Source organism: Elephantulus edwardii, unplaced genomic scaffold, assembly GCF_000299155.1.
Source record: "Elephantulus edwardii isolate Elephantulus edwardi_28Jun2011 unplaced genomic scaffold, EleEdw1.0 scaffold00098, whole genome shotgun sequence".
Classification (NCBI taxonomy): Eukaryota; Metazoa; Chordata; class Mammalia; order Macroscelidea; family Macroscelididae; genus Elephantulus; species Elephantulus edwardii.
Window position 1 is genome coordinate 476335 of NW_006399848.1, and position 13512 is coordinate 489846.

Genomic DNA, 13512 nt, shown 5'->3' on the forward strand with positions numbered 1-13512 from the left:
TTCAACAAGGTGGATTGACATGGTGATTGCCACAATGGACTCTAATGGGTTAGGAAGTGTGTGGATGGCACAGGATAGCACAGGATTCAGATCTGTCAGGGTTCATAAGATCACTATGAGTCCTACTTGACTGGACAACCCCTAACAACAATAATAGCTGAGCTTTGGTAGGGCTGAATATCAGGATATCAAAGTAAACCCTTTACACCCTGGGAAGGTGCCAATGAGTTAACTACATATGATAACAACACTATGAACAGATCTGAACCTTATCTTAATCCTACACCATCCTCATAAGCTCTGATGTGTTTGAACCCATTGTTATAGACAGTGTGTCAACACATCTTGTGAGAGTCTTCCTGTTTTTCTCTGGCCTTCCACATTTTCCAGACTGGTGTCTTTTTCCAAAGATGTGTCCCTCCTGATAAAATGTCAAAAGTCTATCAGATGAAATTTCACCATCCTTGCATCGAAGGAGCAACTTGGCTGCATTTCCTCCAAGTCAGACTGTTTCATAGCTGTCCATGTGAGATTCAATTCTTTCCTCCAATACCACAATTTAGAGGCATTGGTTTTTCTTCTCTCACCTCTACTCACTGTCCAATTTTCAGATGTATAGGAAATAAATGAAAAAAATATGGCTTGGAACAGATGTGCCTTGATTTTTAAACTAACATACCTATAATAAGCTTAAACGATTTCCTCCTTTCTCCTCCTCCTTCTGTCTTTACCTCTAGATAAGATAGTGTTTTCTCAGCAGGAAGCAGTAAGAGTTAAGACATTGTGCAAAATGCTTTGAAATTTTACAAGGCGATGTTTACATACAGGATATTATTAATAATAGACACTTGATCATGTTACCAACAAGTAGACACATTCTCCTGTGAATGACATCCCTGCATTTCTCTCCCTACATCATTTTGTCCAAGGTGAAAACGAAAGCTGCAGAGTGCCCCATTTCTTCTCTGTTCATGCTGACAAACTTGTAACTTGTATTAGAAGTTTCTAAAGGGAAGGGATAAAGGCAGACCTCAGAGAATTAGAGGAGGCTACAGTTAAGAAGCTTTATAATGAAGTTAGGAGATTTAAAGATGAAAATAGCTAAAATGGAAACACACAAAACATCCCACATACCACACGGGACAATGCTGTGCACTTTGTGTTTAGAAAAAGACTTACTTTGAAGGGAAATGAATAACTCATCAATTCTAGATTGAATGACCTGACCAAGTTAATACTATTGATTGGAAGTAAATTACCAGCAATTACCCTAAAGACCAAAGTTTAGTACTACAGTAAATCAATGTTCCTCCTTCATGTTCCTCCTTCGTAAATACATTCTCTTCTACAGTCAGAAGATAAGGGAAATAGATAAGATTTCTTTTTCACTCAACGCCAGATAGTAAAGTAGGCCATTCTCCTCGAGTCCTATCATCCTGAAGGCAATGCCAGTACCTAATAGTCTTTGAGCCTCCTTCATACTCTTTATTAATAACATAAACTTATAGAAAAGGTCTAATAAATTATTCTCACTAGTACTTGACCCTAGGAAGCTCTAGTGGCTTAGTAGTAAAGAACTGTGCTGCCAGTACAAAGGTATGCAATTCAAATCAACCAGTGCTCAGCAAGAGAATGATGGGCAATCTCCTCTCACATGATTCATTGCCTCTGTAAACCCTCTGGAGGGTCAACTATGAATTGGTTCTAACTCTGTGGTTGGTACACAACACTACTTAAGAATGATTAATGCCTTTAAATTTTGGTGTTAGTAGAAAATATTGACCATAGCTCCAAGAGAACAAACACATCTATCTTAAAGAGGTATAGTGAGAATAGTCTTTAGAAGCAAGACTGGTGAGATATTTGTCTCACGTAATTTGGGTGTGTTGTCATGAAAAGCCAGTCCTTGGAAAAGTAGAGAATCAGCTAAAGAGAAGACCCCAATGAAATGGGTTGACACAGTGACGATAACAGGGGATCAAGCCCAGCCAAGATTTGTGAGGGTGGGCTGCCCAAGATGAGCTTCCGTCTGTTTCGTCCTGTTGTACCGAGGTCACTACAAGTTAGAAATGACAACTGCACTTGACCCAACTTAACAACAGCAACTTAACCCAAATGCTTTTGTTGTTTAAAATTTCATATATATTGTGGCATCTTAAATAGCCTAAAATGAGAATAAAATGAGTGAAGGCAGAACTTGCCTTTCTACCTTTGAATTGGACATAGATTTGGCCCCCTACAACCAGCCCTGTCACTCATATCAAACCTGTTTTTTGAAGTACTATTTTCCATTTCTTTCAATCTCTCTCAAATCAACAGTATATGTTCTATTTTTTCTTACTTACCCAAATACTTTCAACATTCCCAGTTCTAATTTATACTTCTCAATTCTTTAAAAAACAGTGAAAAATTTAAAGTCAAAGGAAATATCAGATATATTGGGGCCAAATTTTTCTAATGCCAGGCATAGATGGTATACCAATTGACGTATTTCAACTAACAGATGCTGCCCTGGATGTGCTCTGCTCACCAAGTTGTGCCAAGAAATCTGTAGAACAACCATTTGGCCCACTGGAAGACAGCTACATTTGTTCCCATTCCAAAGAAGGGTGACCCAACAGAATATGGAAACCATAGAACAATATCATTGATTTCACATGCAAGCAAGATTCTGATGCAGATTATCCAAAAACAACTGGAACATCACATCAACAGAGAACTGCCAGAAGTGCAGTCTGGGTTTAGAAGGGGTCATGGTACTAATGATATTGTAGCTAATGTTAGATGGATCTTATCTGAAAGAAGGGAGTACCAGAGGAATGCATATCTGTGTTCCATTGATTATGCAAAGGCGTTTAACTGTGTGGATCATAACAAACTGTGGCTGACTCTGAGAAGAATGGGAATACCAGAATACTTGATCATAATGTGAAACCTATACTTGGGCCAAGAGGCAGTTGTCAGAACAGAGCAAGGAAACACTGCATGGCTCAAAATTGAGAAGGGTGTACACCAGGGATGTATCCTATCTCCATACCTTTTCAACCTATACGCAGAACAAATTATCTGGGAGGCTGGGCTTTATGAGAATTGTGGCATCAGGATTAGTGGAAGATGTATCAACAATCTGCATTATACAGATGACACAACCCTGCTTGCTTAAACTGAAGAGGACTTGAAGTTCTTGCTGCAGAGTGTCAAGGACTGCAGCCTACAATATGGATTGAGGCTCAATATTAAGAAGACAAATTAGCAGCATCAGGATGGATGGTGAAGAGATTGAGATTTTTCACAGCTTTAGTTTGCTTGGCTCCACAGTCAACACTCTTGGCATCAGCAGCCAGGAAATTAAAAGACGTATTGCAATGAGAAAGTCTGCTGTTAGGGACCTCTCCAAAGTACTGAAGAACAAAGGTTTCACTCTGGAGACTAAGGTGTGTCTGATACAGGTCATGGTCTTTGCAATCACTTGTTATGCATCAGAGAGTTGGAAAATGACTAGGGAGGATAGAAGAAGAATTGATGCCTTTGAGCTGTGGTGCTGGAGAAGAGTATTGAATATACATACCATGGACTGCTAAGAAAATGAACAAGTTTTTCCAGGAGAGAGTTAAACCAGGCTGCTCCTTGGAAGCAAGGATTCTGAAGCTTCGTCTGACATGCTTTGGACATGTTGCAAGGAGGAACTAGTGCTTGGAGAGGGACATCATGCTTGGGAAGGTGGAGGGACAGCGCAGGAGGGGAAGGCCCTCTAAGAGGTAGATTGATTCAGTGACTGGGGCAATCAGGGTGGGTGTGTCATAGATGGTGCAATTGGCACAGGACAGAGCAGGGTTTAGGGATGTTGTACATAGGGTCACTATGAGTCGCACATGACAACAACAACAAGGTTTACCTACAAAAACATCTTTTTTAAGAAGATAAGGCTTTCAGTGATAATTTTCATTCTTTGAATAGGATTTGAAAATAATTTCCTAATCTTCTGACAAATCTCTCAGAAATTACACAACATTTTGAAGCAACATTTGACAGCTCAGTGTGAAGCACTGGGGAAAATACAACCGTGTCGGAGGTATTTTCTTTGATAGTCAGTAGCTTACAATCTATCAGGGAAGAAAGAACATCTTCAATTAAAAAAAATGTATGCAAATAAGTTACAAAGCAAAATATGATCATCCTATAAAAAGAACACAATGTGTAGAATTCACTAAATTAAGGGAATATCTGGAATAATGTGGCAGCCCACAAAGGTCAGACATTTTAAAGCCAAATCTGTGAGAATGATTGAATTTTAGATAGATCCTCATACTAGTGTCTTAAAGGTTTCGGGGAGGATAAATTATCTCTATTCCTTGGTCAAGAACAAAGATATTACAATTATGATATAATCTGATCTGTTCTGCTAGTTTATGTACAATTGCAGCCTCTATTTTTCCCGGTAAAAAATGTCAGTCTAGGCACAAGAGCTAAACATTCTGTTGCCTATTATTCTAACAGCTGAAAAATTATACAGTCATTCTCAAATTGCATGTATTAAACACTAGCTCTAGCTTTACTACTGATTGGGTGAGTGGGCAGGTTTTGAGCCCTTTCAGAAGATTTGCTGAAACAAAGCTTTATTTCTGAAAATTAGAGTATGTTTTGGTGTTATTACCTGCCAAGCAAACACTTTTCCTTCACTTGGATAAACTATTTATTCACTGAGTCACACTCTATCTCATTTTAACACCAACTCCCTGGGCAAAGCAGAGAGGAGGAAAGAGAAAACACATTAGCATATGCAGAGTGTAGAAATGTTTCCTATCCACATAGTCCAGGGATTCTATTCACTGCAAGCTTGTGGGCTTCTATGAATGTCCTGATTAATAAAACATTGGTGAGCAGGTTGCCTACCTACAGAGCAGGCCACACATGCTTGTTTTTAGTTGACACATCAGTCATCCTCCTGAATGAAGAACTTTGACTGCAGAGCTGCAATTCTTCAGCTGCATATGAATGTGACTGCGGTAGGGAGCCTGTTTATCAGGAGACCATGCTGCTAGCTGGTGTATAATGAAAGGACCCTGTAAAACAAGTGGTTGGTGTCCTTTCCCACAATCCAATAAACTGTTATACTGAGATAAACTGTTGCATCGAATTAACCACGTTTGTCTATTTATCTGTGTTAAATTTTAATTTCTTCATGTTTTAGTTTTTTCACTTTAAACAATGCTAAGTCTTTTCCTAAATTATGCATGGCCCTCTAGCCTTAATCATTATATATTCCACTTTAATTAAAAGGTAAATAAAATATTAACACTGCATTTAAGCATTACCCTAATTGACTTTTTTCTCTAAAACTGTACTAAATGAAATTTAAAGATGATATGTTAAAATATGAGGAGAATTGTGGCATCAGGATTGGTGGAAGATCTATTAACAATCTGCGTTATGCAGATGACACAACCCTGCTTGCTGAAACTGAGGAGGACCTCATGCACTTGCTGCGAAGGGTCAAGGACTGCAGCCTTCAGTATGGACTGAGGCGCAATGTCAAGAAGACAAAGATTCTCGCCACTGGACCAATTGGCAGCGTCAGGATGGATGACGAAGAGATTGAGAGTGTTCACAGCTTCAGTTTGCTTGGCTCCACAGTCAACACTCTTGGCACCAGCAGTCAGGAAATCAAAAAGCGTATCGCGAAGGGAAAGTCTGCTGTTAGGGACCTCTCAAAGGTACTCAGGAGCAACAGTGTCTCTCTGGAGACTAAGGTGCGCCTGATACAGGCCATGGTCCTTACAATCGCTTGTTATGCATCAGAGAGTTGGACAATGACTAGGGAGGACAGGAGAGTGGATGCTTTTGAGCTGTGGTGCTGGAGAAGGGTACTGAATGTACCCTGGACTGCCAGGAAAACAAACAGATTCATCTTGGAGAGGATTAAACCAAGCTACTCCTTGGAGGCAAGGATTCTGGGGATCGTCTGACATACTTTGGACATGTTGCCAAGAGGGACGGGTCCTTGGAGAGGGACATCATGCTTGGGAGGGTAGAGGGACGGCGCAGGAGGGGAAGACCCTCTATGAGATGGATCGATTCAGTGACTGGGGTAATCGGGATGGGTGTGTCAGAGGCAGTGCGGTTGGCGCAGGATAGAGCAGGGTTTAGGGCTGTTGTGCATAGGGTCACTATGAGTCGGAAACGACTCGATGGCACATAACAACAACAACAACAACATGTTAAAATACTTAAAGAACAATAACTTTACACGACATTTTTACCAGTCAATCTCCTTTTAGAGTATACACATCTAACTTTTTAAAGACATATGACAGAAGTAGTTTACAATGCAATTGTATAAGTTGAGAACTTAACTATTATCAGGCTAATAGAAATCAATGGCACATTATTTCTGGAGATTTTTACAAATAATAGTGATAGTAGGCAGAAATATACATAAATACATTTCTATCATTCTCTCTATAAAAATAAGAAAGAATTAGAATGCTAGCTGACAGCAGGAATGTTCATTTAATTACAATTAAAATTTATATCCTGAAGGAAGCTCTGGTGGCCTAGCGGCAAGAAGCTGCACTGCAATCCTGAAGGTTCATGATTTGAATCCCCCAGGTGCTCTGCTGGAGAAGGAGGGGAAATCTCCTTATGAGCCAGTCAGATCTGATTAGAGGGTACACAATAAGAAAAAAATATATCCTGGACACCTTGCTACAGCAGCGTGGATGTTAGCTCTGTGAAGAACCTACACAGAGTTGCTGTCCAATTGATACTTAAGTGGTAAATGAATCCCTGAAGCTTTGAAAAATTATAGAAAGCATGTTGTATGTTGTATGTTGTTAGGTGCTGTCAAATGGATGACAACTCAGAGACTCTATGAACAGCACATCTGAACTTTATTCTATCCCGTGACATCCTCATGCTCTTCCATATGCTCAAACCCACTGCTACAATCACTGTGTCGATCTTTCTTGTTGAGAATCTTTGCTTTCTCTGATCCTTCACCTTTCCCAGCAAAATGTCTTATGCTTTATTAGGTTTTCTCCTGATCAATAAATAAATGAAAGCCAACATTGAACCACACTTCTCCCAGTTATGAAGTATCTGCCTCTAAATTTCAAAGGCAGAAGCAGGGCTTTCTTCCACATACACACAAAATAGTTCCTGTAGTTCTACCTGTTAGCAGTACTATCTTCAAAGAGCATAATAGGGTAATAGCATTTGGGGCCATTAGGCAGGTAATGAAATAAAACCAACTCATTTCCCTCCTTTAATTCCCATTTCCCATGCTATGAATAAAATAGTGAAGCTTCTGTGTTAACATAATTGTAAATGTCTTTGTTCCTTCAAAGGAGTTCTGGTGGCTTAGTGGTAAGAAATTGTGCAGCCAAACAAAGGTATATAGGGTTCAAATCCACCAGCTATCCCATGGGAGAAGGAGGACAATTTCCTATCATGTAATTTACTGTCTCTGAAAACCCATGACAGGTTACTTGTTAATTGGTTCTGACTTAACATTGTTCTGTTTTTCTGTGTCATCAAGCTGCCCAACCTCATAGTGATCCTATGTACAACAGCCCTAAACCCTGCTCTATCCGGTGCCAATCTTATTGTCTTTGTCACACGTACCCCCATTACCCCAGTCACTGAATCAATCCATATCAAGGTTCTTCCTCTCTTGCACTGTCCTTCCACCCTCCCAAGCATGACATCCCTCTCCAAAGACTGGTTCCTCCTTGCAACATGTCCAAAGTATGCCAGATGAAGCTTCAGAATCCTTGCCTCCAAGGAGCAGCCTAGACTCACCCTTTCTAGGATGAACCAGTTTGTTCTCCTAGCTGTTCATGGTATATTCAATACTCTTCTCCAATACCACATCTCAAAGGCAACAATTCTCCTTCTATCATCCTAGTCATTATCCAGCTCTCTGACACATAGCAAGTAATGGCAAAGACTATGGCCTGGATCAGGAGGACATTTGTCTCCAGACTGCCATGATTGCTCTCCAGTACTTTGGCGAGGTCTCTGACAGCAAACTTTACCAATGCAATTTGTCTTTTAATTTCCTGGCTGCTGGTACCAAGAATGTTGATTGTGGGGTCAAGCAAACTGAAGCTGTTAACAATCTCAATCTCTTCACCATCTATCATGATGCTGCCAGTTGGTCCAGTGGTGAGAATCTTTGTTTTCTTGATATTGATCTTCATCCATATGGAAAGGTGACATCCTTGACCTTCTGCAGTAAGCGCTTCAGGTCCTCCTCAGTTTCAGCAAGCAAAATCCTGTCATCTGCACAACGCAGATTGTTGGTGATTCTTCCTCTAATCCTGATGCCACATTTCTCCTCATAGAGCCCAGCCTCCCAGATAATCTGTTCTACATATAGATTGAGAAGGTTACATACCTTTAGGACACATCCCTAGTGTACACCCTTCCCAATTTTGAGCCATGCAGTGTTTCCCTGCTCTGTTCTGACAACTGCCTCCACAACATGTTCCTTCAAGAAACATTTGTTGAGTGACTTCTGGATCGCAAATATTGGATACAAAATAGATAAAATACAGCCATAAACTGTGAGATAGGTATACTTATATACTATTACTTTCAGTGTCATGTAATATTTTATTTGATGACTTCTTTCTCTTAGAGCTTTGCCCACCAAGGAATCAAACTGTCCGTAAACTATAAAATCATCTTTGCCCTTTGAATAATCAAACTTATATCACTTCCAAGAGTTATCTATGGTTTTTAATAAAGGTACATGGTAAGCTTGTATTGATGACCTTCTTTTAATTAACTATTCTCTTTTATTAGGTACATAAAACAATTATTTTTATAGAGCAATTTCTGCTTCTTTATCATTAGCGATAATGATCATGGTGTCTTTTGCCTTCCATGGCAGTTTTTCTTCAAAGAGAATTACACATAAAGATCAAAGAAAGATCAGAAATAGATATAAAATAAAAAAATATATCACAGTATCAACTTTTTAAAAAATTATTATTATTAGATTTTTTTTTCTGGTGCCCTGAGGCAGATCTCCTAGAGAGGCTCTGGGTTAATACTGATTGCCTCTGTGACTGCTGCCATAGTAGGTGAGATTCAACCGAAATAAACAAACAAAACTCAGTTGACTGTATATCTCAAAAAAACCACCAACTGTCCCTTCCTCCAAGTGGAAAGCTAGGTTTAAAGGGCACTTCTAACACAGGAAGGGAGAAATGTCAAAAATGTTCAAGTGATTAGCTCTGGGATTCACTCCAAACTTTCTTTTTTTTTAAGATGTGTCTGTTTGGGTTTTGTACCTTAAAAATCCTAAATGCTGTGCTCTTTCATCTCAAATAAACACACAAAGAAACACAAATGAAGCATAATAATTATAAATCTGAGAAGCTGAAAGGGGAACATAAAGCAAGAAATAAAGGTGAAGAAAGACAAGAAATGATGCTTAGCCTTTCCTGATAGTGACTGTTGAGTCTTAAAGATCAGTATTTGTTTGTCAGACACATGAGAGTGGAATGGCCTTCCTGGCAGAGAGAATGAGTAGTTCGTCAATATCCTAGCTGTTTACTGAAGTGAGCATAGCCCAATATGCCTGAGGCTTAGGCCATATTGAGAGAAATGGGGCAAAGTTAATAAAATGAATTTGAGAGCTAGTCACTGATAAGATCTTACAGCTTCTAAAAAGAACTTGATAAAAAATAACACAGAAAAATCTATTCATCATCTTGTTATCAAAAGGGTGTTGGCCCACAGCATCCCTTTCCAGCAGGAAGTAGCTAAGAGAATACGCCATCCCCTTTTCCTTATGAATCAGGGTGAAGTCTCTCTCAGGGAGGAGTGATAGGGAATGGCAAAGGACACACTGACAAAGGAGATTAATCAGAACTGACTTTGACAAGCACTGTGGCAATTGGACAATTAAAACAGACATTCGGATGGTGGGGGAAGAAGAACAAACTGGGGAGGAGGGTAGAGAGAATGGTGCAGCAAAGAAGGAATGAAAACCCAAAATCCCTGTAAATCTTCATTAAAACTAATAAAATTTAATAATAAAAAAGGGTGTTGGCAATAACATTTGTTCATTTTTCTTTTTTTAATAATTTTTATTATAATTGTGATTTTATTGAAAGTTTACAGAAAAGTTGGATTTTTGTTCATTCATTGTTGCACATTTTATCCCATCACCCTCCCCCAGTTCACTTTTTTCCTTTCATTCATTCATGGTTGCACAATACCTCCCTCCCCCACTGTTCCCTAGTCCTCTTTGCAAAGTACCTCTTATTTTGGGCCATTATCATATGTACAATGCCTAATCATATATTCCTTCTAAACAGTTCTTCGCTTCATCTATTCCAAAGCAGTGCTCATTATTTATCCCCTCTTTTCTTAGTTTTCCCCCAACCCCCATGTCTGTCCTGTTTTGTAGCAGTGGTGTTAAGCAGTATTTGTCCTTTTGTGACTGAGATTTGTTACTCAATATAATGTTCTCGAGGGGCAATAACATTTAAGTAAATAATATGCTCACAATCATGTTTCAGATGATAGTATGAAGGACAGATTAGTAGGAGCTGAGCATCCCAAAGAGTAGTAATTTAGTTAACAATTCATTTTGCAAAGAGCTTCCTCCAAAAAGGCAATGCATCTACTTCCTAAACCATGTGCTTTATTTATGTACGTATTTTAGAGCATGCAGGTAAGTTGGTTTTCAGGTATCCTTACTGATTGACAAGAAGAGTCTTCCTTAATAAGACACTAACACATCATCTTGTACAAAATATGAGTAGACGAGCTTACGACTCCACACTCAGGGCTGTGCCACTCACTCTCACCACATCCTCACTTGCTCTGTGGTCCAGAGTGAGTGAGCATGCTCAGTGGGCTAAGTAGCATGCTGACCAAGTGCTTGCCATCTTGCTGAGTGTCAGAGAGGACAATAGCCAAGGCCTTGCTCTGTATGTGCATTCAACCTCTCTGTGATCATGCTGAGTACTCCACATCTGAGCTTGGAAATGATTCTGCAGAAGACCCTCATCTACTGTCAAAACCATGATCCTTACAGCAGGACTTTGACTGATTCCTAAGAGTATTTCCCAGTCTATGATGTGAAAAGAAACTTGATTAGGGAATTATCAACAGCTACATATAATCTCTTTTAGCCCTTCAGGATTGATGTAAACCTGTCCTTGGCTTTTTATATTAGTGGTCTTCCTGTCAAACATTCTTCTAGGTGGTATAGCACTGGTCTGTGCGTTGCTGTACAGAGGTAACTCGTGGTTGCTGTGATGCTGAAGCCTGTGACAGTGATGTGCCAATCGTGGTAATGGGCACCCATGGTGGACAGTGTTGGCTGCAGCTTCCCCACTAAATCAAGCCTGGAAGCAGGAGTGGCATCCACTTCCAAAATGCCTTGCCTCTGGAAACTCTATGTATGAACAGTGCTCAGGCTTTTCATTCATAGGGTCGCTATGAGTCGTCTACGACTCGAGGGCATTAAACAACAACAACAACATATATAATCTGTACCTGGGGCCTGGAACCTCCACTCTGGGACTTTGTTTGATCCACCAGATGGCAGTCCTGATTGTCATGTGAGAGAAGTTTTTGGGGTAATGTCTGATGTGTTTTACTACTTTTTTCCCTTCAAGAGTGGGTGTCCTTGAGCCTTTGTCTAGGGTGGAAGTCTACTCAAAGGTGTGGCTTGAATATTCCTTAAATGAAACAGCGATCTTTTGTCTATTTGCTGAACTGGACAACTTGATGTTGCTGTGATGCTGCACACTGTTCTTATAGTCTTGTCAAATACCATAATGGTTACCTATTATGTATGATGTATGGATGAGCTTCCAGATTGATTTATGCTGGGAAGCAGGAGTGACATCAATTCCTAAACTAGAAGCCTCTGGAAACTCTACAAACTCTCTAAATTCTATAAATGTACAGAAATGTTGTTAGTTATAGAACAGAGTTCAAGTCTTTTGTACGAAACTTACTCTCAGTTGAATTCGACTTGACGACACTTAGCCAACTGTTAAATGAAAATAGTGCCGTTATATCTGGAGGAACACTCTTCCACTTTGTAAATCACTCTTTGTCAATGTGCAATATGAAATAACCTGGGTTACTGTGATGTTGAACCTTGTACCATTGGGGTATCAAATCCCAGAATGGTTTCCCAAGGTGGACAGTGTTTGGTGGAGCTCTCAGCTGTGAAACAGGTTTGGAAACAGGAGTGGCATCCACTTCCTAAACCACATGCCTCGGAAAACTCTATGAACTTGGAAGTGATGATAGTTATTTAAAGGCATTTGGTCTTCTGTTCATAGAGTCACTGTGAGTCGCACTTGACTAAATGGCAATCAACAACAACAACAACATACAAGCTACTGTGCAGACCCCAACATGAGTACTTCTTTAAATAGGAGGGCAGGAAAGAGTCAGGAGCAATTACACTTTGCTCATCATCTGTAGTTGTCTGGGTTTCCCAAAAGGAAATTTCAAGCTTTTGTTACTAGAGCTGCAGATTTTCATAATCCATAAATTTGGGGCAGGGCATCAGCTTCATAGAAAATCACTGTGCTAATGATTACAAGAGCCAAGTGGAGATAGAGAGACAAAGGCCTGTTAAAGGAGTTAAAAGGGTAGACTCCAGGTTAAATAGGGTTTAGTGACTAATTGAAAATGGGAATACTGTAGATATCTGACTCAAGAACTTAAGTAAAAAGAAGATCCATCTGAAGAGATGAAATAGAGGTTGATATGTAAGCCAGTTTAATAGAGAGTTGACCTAGGAATTTGGAGCTCACTGAAATAATAGTTTAAAATCAGAAAGATGGATACACTAGCCCAGACATGAAAAAGAGGTAAATTAAATGTAGGAGTGTTTAGCAATGGAAATGAAGATGTGGTCAGAATTGAAGAGTGAAATTGAAACCAAGGAAGTTGGTACACAGCATTACCCCAAGAAAGATCAGTAAAATGAGGACTTGTTGTCTACTAGAGTTGGAACCAACCCAGAGCGGACCCTCTGGTGGGCAGAGGCAGTTAATCACACAGGTAGAGATTGTTGGTCCTTCTCCGGTACAGCAGCTGGTGGCCTCGAACCGCATGCCTTCATGATTGCAGCCCAGCTTTTGGCCACCAGCGTGCCAGTGTGTTTATTTTATTTGGTTACTAAAAATCAGTGGAAGCAAGTTCAGAGCCATTTGTTCAGAGACATTGTAATAAAGGTAGAAATCCACCCCCCATCCCCCACCCCCAGTGGGATGCTAAAGTGGCTTTGAACTTGCTTCCACTGATTCCTAGATGCTAGAAAAAGAGAGAGCAATGCTGCAGAGTCCTCTGAAAAGCTCACTTTAAGAAGAGAAAAGCAGGATTTGGTAGGATGACTTTAAAATGAGGGCAGTGCTACCATTGTGCTTTGTTTTGGTACAAAATAGAAAGCAGATTAAGGGTCAAGGAATAGGAGTAGTTTTCAAGCACAGCTGAAAGAAAAGGTACAAAGTCCTAGATTCAAGC

General features: G+C 39.9%; 1 protein-coding gene across 2 annotated transcripts in view; it reads left to right on the forward strand.

Annotated features, from left to right (window-relative positions):
* GRM3 (glutamate receptor, metabotropic 3) overlaps window positions 1-13512 on the forward strand; it is a 310500-nt gene that overhangs the window by 186313 nt on the left and 110675 nt on the right. The window lies entirely within an intron of this gene.